Genomic DNA, 10334 nt, shown 5'->3' with positions numbered 1-10334 from the left:
GGAAACAATTTGGCGCTTTTGGTGGACGGCATTCTGGAATTTCTATATAATGCGAACCCCCGAAGAATCTTCCATCATTCCATATTCTTCCAACTCAAAAATGAGCCAAGAAAATGAAAACTAACGTCTCTCTCTCTCTCTCTCTCTCTAAAAGTCTTTGTGTGACTTTTTTTTTTTTTTTTTGCAGTGTTTTGCAAAAGTGAAATAGTGTTACTATGTTCTCTACATTTTGTCGAAATTGCTTCTTCGGATTGTATGCTCATGTTTTAGAAGTCATGTAGACTTTCTCAAAATTGGTTTTGTGTTGAATTACATATTAAGTATTTCTCAATAAGTCCTTTGATAATTGTAGCAAGCCATTCAAGGTCTGTGAGGATGTTGAAGAAGATGGACACAAAATTTGACCCTGAGGAAGTCATAGAAGAATTCGAGATGCTAACAAAGGATGCTGAGAGAGTTTAGAAAGAGACCCTGCAGAAAATACTGGAAGAAAATGGCAGCACAGAGTACTTAAAGAAATGGGGTCTTAATGGAAGAACTGACCATGAGAGTTTCAAGGCTTTTGTCCCCCTCGTCACTCACAAGGATTTGGAACCTTACATTTAGAGAATGGTGGATGGTGATATTTCCCCCATCCTTACTGGAAAACCAATAACAACCATCTCATTAAGGTACTTGTAATTAATTGTTATTTTCTTGATGCTTTTTTTAGTGACTTTTTTTTCTGATAAAAATTGTTTGGATGCGAAGTTCATAGCGTCTGTCGATTCTTTGTTTCTTGCAGTTCTGGCACCACTCAGGGAAAGCCCAAGTTTGTCCCGTTCAATAACGAATTGATGGAATCCACTATGCAGATATATAAGACATCTTTTGCATTTAGAAACAGGCTATATTCCTCTGTTTATTGCAAAAGGATTTTTAGTTCATATTAGTATTAGATGCCCTTCTCTTTCAAGCTGACCTTAAAAATATTTGGTTGGAATTGTAAGTGATTATTAGATGTTTTGGAAGTTACATTTCACTTGTCTATTAAATTTTGTTTTCTTTGTTTGGAGGAATCAACAATATACAAAGCGTTCATGAATATGTCAATTAGGCATTTTTCCGACTTTGACATTTCCACAATCAAGATGCTCCTTTTTTTTTAGGGAATTCAATTTGTTTAATGCTCGTCACTAGGCAATAACAAGTTTTGTTTTAAAATTCTCCCCATTTGCCAATTGTAGTCTTACAGTTGATTAAATGATTTTACTGTTTTTTCATCCTCTTTGTAGAAGTTTCTAAGATGGTTATGAATCTTTGTGAGGCATGTGTGTATATACTCTCTCTCTCTCTCTCTCTCTCTCTCTCTCTCTCTCTCTCTCTCTCTCATTCTTCCGAACATCCAAAAACAAATTTGAGCCATTGGTTTGGAAATTCCACACCCATACAAATGGACACAAACTCTCCCATCCACCTTTCCTTATGTTTTAAAATTCTCTGCATTGCCCATATTAGCGTTTAATGTGTTTCTACTTTTCCTCCCTTGTGCATGACGTTAATAAGATATTTGCTGATGTGAAGAACTACTGGTTTGCAGGGAATTTCCTATTGGGAATGGAAAGGCCTTGCAGTTCATTTACAGCAGCAAGCAATTCAAAACGAAAGGGGGTCTGGCTGCAGGAACTGCTACTACGAACGTGTTTAGTGGTTCACTGTTCAAGAATACAATGAAGGCTATGCGGACCCAATGTTGTAGCCCTGATGAAGTGATATTTGGTCCCGACTTCCAGCAATCCTTATACTGCCATCTTCTAAGCAGACTCATTTACTGGAATGAAGTCCAAGTAGTGTCCTCCCACAGCATTGTTTATGCTTTCCGAACCTTTGAACAAGTTTGGGAAGAACTCTGTACTGACATCCGAGAAGGGGTCTCACTAGCCAAATCACTGTCCCATCCGTACGAACAACTATGTCGAAATTGCTCAAGCCAAACCCAGAATTGGCTGATAAGATCCATAAAAAATGCTCAGGATTAAGTAATTGGTATGGATTAATACCGGAGCTATTTCCCAATGCAAAGTACATTTATGGGATCATGACTGGGTCAATGGAACCTTATTTGAAAAAATTGAGGCACTATGCGGGTGAGCTACCACTACTGAGTGCTGATTATGGGTCTTCTGAGGGATGGATTGGAGCAAATGTGAACCCGAAATTGCCCCCTAAGTTGGCCACTTTCGCTGTGCTGCCTAATATTGGGTATTTTGAATTTATTCCTAATGTTGAGGTTCCAAAACAAGATGAAATCGAATCCTCCTTTCTCTCCATAGAGCCTAAGACAGTGGGTCTGACTGAAGTCAAAGTTGGTGAAGAGGATGAGATCATCCTCACTACTTTTGCAGGTACTAAAATTTTTTTTTGGATAGTGTGAAAGCCTGTCAAAATGAATATTAGAAATTATGCCTGCTTCCTACACGTCAACAAATTTGCAGAATTTATGGCTCTTTCCACATGAAAAGATTACATATTGATGACATTAGACTATCAAAAAAACAATATGGTCAATGGTTTAGGAAATTATTTTATTTGAACCAGTATAATCATCTATGCATTGAGCCATTGGTGTATAAAACTCACTATCATCCATTTAGTGATTGTTTGAAACCCCTCATTTCCCTTCGTTTGGGATGACTTATAAGCCCATTTTGCTTAAAAAGCTTTAAGCCACTTTAAAAAGCCATTAGGAAATTCTAAAAGCCAAAAATATGCCAAAGGAACTAGTTTTTTTAAGCACTATCTTATTTGTGGGCTTATTTTAAGCCAATAAACTAGAGTTGAGTACCAAAATGCTTACCATGTGGGTGTTGGATACTGTTAGAACAGCTCTATCCTTGTGCAGGTCTTGCTTCTCTCCCCATACTATCTCATTTGTTTCAGTCTTTTGGTTGTTTATCCGTTGGAATATGAATGAGATTATTCCATTTCACCATCTCACATGACTAAACTAGGTTTTTATTCCAACAGAATGAGCATTCGCTCTACTTCTCACCATGTGAGTGTTGGATACAGTTACAACAGCTCTATCCTTGTGCAGTTCTGACTTCTCCCCATACTGTCTTGTATTTTTCAATCTTTTGGTTTATCCCGTGGAATATGAACGAGATTATTCCATTTACATGACCAAACTGGTCGGTTGAGACACAAATATCTATAATTTGTTCTGAATGCTATAACTTATATGTTATGCATCTCATGGTTGACATCTTAATATTAGATTCCTCCAATTATTAAAAGGTTTAATACCAGTAGGTGCTCTCTTCTATGTCCCCAATGTATGACAGTCAAATTTTCTTGGATTATCCATGTGTACTAGGGATAGTTTATTCATTTGTTTTTGGTTCCATGTGTATGTCACCACTATGCTTTGGTGGTACATTAATTTAAATGCTAAACTACTAACAAATTAAAAGATATCATGTGGAATAGTTTTGTATTCGTGAGGATTGGAAACTGAATTCTCTCTGCAAATATCTGTGGTTTCACCGATGTGACCCTGTTTCATTTTTAATTTTCTTCAATTACTTGCACAAATCCGTATGCACATGAATTCTATATATGAACTTTCTATATCTATTCTATCGCTTATATTATATAAGGAGCACAATTCATTTGATGTGAACCTCTATGTCACATTTTCTTATGCCAAAATTGCCTCTATGTTACTGCTCAAGTTTTTTTATTTCAAATTATGATTTTTCTAACTTTTTCCTCCTCCATCTACATTCAATTTTTCTTTTCTTTTTTTCCTCTAGATGACGATAAGAACATTTGATTATTTCAATTTCTAGTTGTAATAGATGCTTTCCTATTGAACTTCTTTCCTTTTTTTGAAATAAATATAATTAAATGTTCCAGGTTTGAATTGCGTATGCTTTCCCATTGAACTTTCTTTTCTTTCTCTATTTTTTGCAATAAATGCAATTAAATGTTCTATGTGTGAAATGTGTTGGGAGTTTGACAGCCAATGATCCTCTGTACCCAAATCTGTCACTCTGTCTTGATACATTCTTAGCCATAGGATCCTATCTTGAAATTCCGCCACATTGTGCGGCTGGGAGTGTATAAAAACAAAAGAAAAAGGAAATTTATATGAAAGCTTGCCCACACGCTCTCACCAATAACACTGCTTAGTTTTGTAGTATTAAAAAATTCATTTTGTGAGAGGATTTCTCTTTTTCTTTAGTTTTTAAAATCAAAGTGGCGGCTTTTAATTAGATTTACTTAGCATTTTAATTTCAAATTTCACCAGGACTTGGATGTACATACACCCAACACCAATTTCTTTTGGCTCCTATTATGTTATTGTGACTTGTAAAACACACAATTTCAACCAAAACTTATGAATTACTAAATTTATATGGTAAACTCGCAGGTTTGTATCGGAATAGGCTCGGAGATGTGGTTAAGGTAGTGGGCTTCCACAACTCTACTCCAGAACTCCAATTTATCTGCAGGAGCAATCTTCTCCTCACCATCAACATCGACAAGAACACCGAGAAAGATCTACAACTATCTGTTGAAGCAGCAGGAAAGTTGTTTTCCAACGAAAAACTCGAAGTAGTTGACTTCACGAGCCACGTGGACTTATCAACAGATCCTGGTCACTATGTCATCTTCTGGGAAGTGAGTGGGGAAGCAGGTGACGACCTTCTGAGGGAATGTTGCAACTGCTTGGACCAGTCATTTGTAGACGCGGGCTATGTGGGCTCACGTAAAGTTAAAGCCATTGAAGCGTTGGAACTCCAAGTTCTTAAGAGGGGAACCTTCCAGAAGATTCTAGAGCACTATGTAGGGCTTGGAGCTGCTGCCAGCCAATTTAAAACGCCGCAGTGCGTGGCGCCTGCTAATAGCACTGTGTTGCAAATTCTGTGTAACAATGTTGTGAAGAGCTACTTCAGTACTGCTTTTTAGTTGAATTAGGTAAAATTTTACTGTTTTTAGTGTACTACATTAGATATGTTGGATAGTATGGTTCTCAATAATATGCTTCAAATGGTTTAAAAAAAAGAGTTTTCTTTTACCTCTTGTTCTCATCGTTTATGCAACTCTACATGTTTCTTTGTCCATCTTTGATTGCTATGTGAGTGCCCAAGTCCTTAGCTGGTTGCTTGTTCACTTGCAATGAGGCCATTACTCAATTAAATTTTTAAAATTTTTGGTTTAGTTAGCCAGAGAATTTTTTTGTTAAATTTTTCATTCTGTCAAATTTTTTTGTTAATTTTGAATTGTAAACCATATAAAATTGATAAGTGTCATAAAATTATTCACTGTGTTTGGTTTGAGTTTTTTGAATTAAGTTTTTTGAAAATTCAGTTTTTTAGTTTTCGTATTTTTTTGTTTTTAGTGAATATTTTTAAAATTTTAAACATTTTTTTAGATGCACCTTACATAGATGTATCTAAAAAGTAAAAAAATTGTGAAAAATTATTTTTAAAATTTAATAAATACATAAAAATACAAAAAAATGTACTGAATTCTAGTATTTTTTTTGTATTTTTGAAATTTAGTGAATTTTTAAAAGGTTTTTTTCACAAATTTTTTACTTTTTAGGTATATTTATGTTAGGTATGTCTAAAAAATAAAATAAAAATCAGTAAAAACAAAAAAAACACGAAAAATAAGAAAGTAGAATTTTCTGAAAAGTGTTTTTGAAAAAACACAACCAAGCAAGCTGATTAATTTTAATCTAGGTGTTAATTGTCGGAGCAAATCAAAGCTTGAGTATGACATAAAATGTAGCACTACTAAGTGTTATAGCCCAGTGGTTGTGTGTATGTGTAAATAAAATAAATAACAAAATAAAATTAAATAATCTAGAGAATAATTAAATGAATTAAATTCCAGATTAATAGCTTACAGTAATTATAAGTCGAGGTTTGTATTAAACACAATCTCCTTAAAGTAGATTTCGTCCTCGCTCTTGTGTTTCGAGATTTAACGACGTCTACTGCCAAGATGCAACAATTACTACTTGATTTGTAGCACTATAAAATCAAGTCTGGCGAACCAAATAATGCTGTAACTCTATTTATTAGAAACTAAATAATAGACAGATGCAAGAGCATAGGAGGATGAATAGAAGAAGAAAAGAAAAAATTCGATGAAATGAATTGATGGAATGTTAGGCTATTTATAGCCTAGCATGCACCTATATGGGTTGGATTTGGTAGCAGTTCAGACATGGCCGGAAAGGTGCAACCGGAACAACACCGGTTCAGAAAGGAGGTGACTAGAAAAATTTGAAAATTCAAATTTGAAATTTTGGAGCAAATTTTGACTTATTTCTATAAAGAAAAAAAATTCCTGCAAGAATTTTGAAAAATTCAAACGAATTTTGTTCAAAAAATTAAAGTTAAGTCCCGACTTGGTCGGACGGCGACGCTCGTGTAGTGATTTTGGGCCAAGCCCACTTTGTCCATAACTCCATTCCTTACAAAACTTGGGGTGCCCCTTGGGGCTCATCGCAAGTGTGGCAAGCCAAAGTATATATATTCAAATAAATCTTTAAGCATTTTCTATGTGGGACAAGCACATTTTACAAACGTATAAGAAACTCACTTAAAGCCATTTCCATGAACTCGAATATGTGTGTTGAATTCTCATTCATTCGGAAATGGTTTTGAGCAATCAAATACATGATGTTATTGATTACGCGACATTAAATACGAACCTAATTAGAAATGTCAGAAATAATACTTGGGTCCTACATTAATTAATACTCAAAATTAGCAAAAAATAAGTTCATACAAAGCCATTTTCCAATACTAAGTTGGTTGGTCTGAAATCTGGTTGAAAACCAATAAAGGAAGAGGTTGGTGTTTTGAGGGGTTGTGCCTGTGATGTTATTTGGTTACATTTGAGTGATCACTTATTGGATTCTCGTTAGATGATAATAAGCCTCCTAACTCTAGTAGAAAGGTTATTCTATGCAGCAGGTTGCAAGTTTGACCCTTGTCCTTGTTGTGCACTTTCTATCCCTCATCAGACGGCCTCATGAGTGACCCTTGGTGTCATGGGGTGTGCATGACCGGTGGCTATTAGCGATGCACATTGATGATTTGATTATGCATTATTGATCTATTAATATACCCTTGGTTAAGGGCAAGGGCCTATTAGCACAAGGTTGGGCAATTAGGTTGTGGCATGTGACGTGTAAAATGTTCATTCGTGAGCCCACCAGTGTGGTTTGATGCTTTGATCACATGAATCTCAGTTGTGCGAGTGCCTTGTTTGTGATAACGGCCTATTTTGAAAAGTGGGTTAAAAGTCACTTCTTAATTTTTAATCCACCTCCCTTTCTCACAAAAAAGTCAAAAAACAGTTTTTAACCATCTTTTCAAAACACCCCAACATATAGTCTTAATTGTGAAGGTATTTTTTTTAGCAATTTTAATAACACAACCAATGCTTTTTAACCGGTGAAGTCTCAAATGCTATAGTAAATGACTATAATTCCCATCTTTAACCAAGTTGTAAAATTGGAAAATCATGAAATGATGAACTTAAGATAGAGATCATATTGTATGATGATAGACTTGAATTACATTTAGCATTACCATAGTTGATAATCATCTCAAAAGCTCTTTCCACTGCTAGATGATTGGTCTGTGTACAGTTAGAAACCATACAAAATTATATTTGTGATATAGGATGTGAACTATTACAATACAATTAGGTAGTACTATACAAATAAAATTTATATAATATTTTTATTTAAAATGCTGCGACAGTCTTAACACCTATTGTTTTAATATAATTACCACCTCTAGAATATAATTACCACAATATTCAGTATATAATTTTGTATACATGTAAATATTTTGGGCAGGGCTTCCCTTCTGTTTAGGTTTGTGGAGTTTATTTTGTTTTGATGATTTTCATTTTGTTAGAATCTTTATGTTTATTATCCACATATAACAAATAAAAAAATTAATTGATTTGATAATTGTAATATATTTAATTTGTTAAAAAAAAAGTGTATGATCTATTATTCAAAATATACTTGTCGTTTATTTATTATTAGACAAATATAATAAATTAAACATGATACGATTATCAAATTAATCTAAAAAAAAATTAAATAATATACACAAAAAATTTTATAAAATAAAGAATTTTGATGAAACAGAACTTATCTTTTCATGTGAAGCTTTTTTGTTTTTCTTATGTCTTTTAGCCTTTTATCAGCATCAGTGCCAATCAGAGACCATTATCAGTAAATGGACTTCTTGCCTTTGAGAGAGAGAGAGAAGAAAAAGAAGAAACAAAAACTCATGGGGTGGCTGACCATAATTCTTTCTTTTTCAACTTTTTGGCTTTTTCCATACAATAACAGAATTTATTTAGGGTTGGTTTGGAAACTGTGTTAGTTTTTTAATTTTTTAATTTTTTGGGCTATTTTAACATGAGCTAAAAAGTTTGGTTTTGGAAAGGCTTTTTGGCTTTTTGACTTTTTTGACTTTTTTTTGTAAGAGAAAGTGTAATGATTATGGGTTGAATGTAATGTTTTGTTTGTTGTAGCTAAAATAGCCTATTTTGCCTTTTGTGGCTAAAATAGCCAAAAAAGCCCACAAAACCACTTCCCAAACGGTGCCTTAAGCTTAGTTTGGTTTTAGATTTTTGCTTTAAAAAGTATAAAAAATAAAATAAAATTAGCTACATAAGTTAATAAAATAAAATATCACATCCAAATTGTTATTATTATGCTTTTTCTCTCACAAAAATCAAAAAAAAAAATTCAAATGAAACAAGACTAAAAATGCCCTAATACAAAAAAGCCAACTAAAAAAAATCAAAAGATATAATGAATTTTGGTTTTTTTTTTTCCTGTGTTTAGTTATGCTATCATCAAATCCTACTTTACTCCACTTTTGTACTCAGAGAGATAGAGAGAGTACATGGATCACGAGACTCCAATCACCAACTCATCCCCAAACAAATTAAGCTCAACTCGCATGTCTAGGTTTACAAACTGTCAAACACTTGTCTCACATCGATTTTTTAAATTACTCAAACTTTATTTATATATTTTAGAGGCTCCTTTTATTAATCAACTGATTTTAAATTGAATGTCTTCAAAAAAAAAATATTATTGCTCAGTTTTCGGCTATTTCTTGTTAGCCAAGTATTTGCCTGGATTTATTTCTCTCATCTCGCCTCTCTCAATTATATGCACATGTGAATGAAAACAAGGAAATTGTAAAAAACATATTTTTACTTCTATGTTAAAAAAAAAAAAAGAATAAAAAAAAGAGAAAAAAAAAACAAGATGGTTGTGGATCATATATTTATTTTATTTTTTTAAAAAAGGAGTTTAAAGGACGGGTTAGTGAAGCAATGTTCTACATATGCTGCATTAATTTGATTTATTTATTGGACACCTATTTGCACCCTATACCCAATTCTGTAAATAATTCCCTTTGACCCAACATTACAACCAAAAAATAAAGTTCTATTTGATCTCGGGATTAGTATGATTTTTCAAATGACAAATTGACATAATTTCATTATTTTTGGCTTTCCTATCATGAGACTTTATATATATATATATATATTTTTATGTTCGAAAAAATGAATTTTTGGCGACTTTAATTAAATATTAAAGTGGGTCCCAACTATCTATTGTGTTGGGTCTAAGTGGGTGTAGATACTTTGCAATGAGATCTTTACACCACAAATAGAATGGCCAAAAACCATTCTATTACAAAGGTTAATAGTGCATTAATGGGGTTTGTAACTTCTGCCTTTATTGCAGAAGTTAATGGTGCATTACTGACCAGCCATAAAGGCTGGAGGCTTTTCCTTTCTCCCCTATACATGTATAAATTGAGACCCTCCTGTCAAGTCTCAAACACAGAAATTGTTTCTTCCATTCTTCAGTTAGTTTGCTAGAATTTTCTTACTATGAGAGAGTGCTGCCATTGTCGGTTCGCCAAAGCTAACAGAAGGTGCTTCTGAGTTAGCCGGTTTAAACTATCTTATCTTGGGAGACAGAAGTCGACATTCTTCCAACACCCACGGTGAGGCGGCTAATCTGTTTTAAGGACACTATGGTATCACACAGAATTTGGTTTGATTTCTTATTATCATATTCAGATTAAATATGTTCTTATATTAGTCTTGTTTTATATTTATGCTCTATAATGTAATTTATCAAGTATGATTTTATTTGATATTCTTTCAGTTAATTTAATAAAGCATGAATTTATTTATTTTGTTTTAATTACCCAATTTAAACAACATTTTATACAACATTTTTCATTGCTAATTGTGAGAAATTTTCGTTTTGTTAA

The 10334-nt window shown here is 33.3% G+C and overlaps 1 pseudogene across 1 annotated transcript; it reads left to right on the top strand.

Annotated features, from left to right (window-relative positions):
• Positions 1–272: 272 nt before the first annotated feature.
• LOC114283074 (jasmonoyl--L-amino acid synthetase JAR4-like) lies at positions 273–5042 on the top strand (annotated as a pseudogene). The gene is made up of 4 exons (XR_014328963.1): positions 273–671; positions 785–886; positions 1580–2384; positions 4415–5042. The product of XR_014328963.1 is annotated as a jasmonoyl--L-amino acid synthetase JAR4-like (transcript).
• The last annotated feature ends 5292 nt before the right edge of the window (positions 5043–10334 follow it).

Source organism: Camellia sinensis, chromosome 5 (genome assembly GCF_055761805.1).
Source record: "Camellia sinensis isolate YWXY chromosome 5, ASM5576180v1, whole genome shotgun sequence".
Lineage (NCBI taxonomy): Eukaryota > Viridiplantae > Streptophyta > Magnoliopsida > Ericales > Theaceae > Camellia > Camellia sinensis.
The sequence above is the reverse complement of the archived record's forward strand: the minus strand, read 5'-3'. Positions and strand labels throughout refer to the sequence as shown.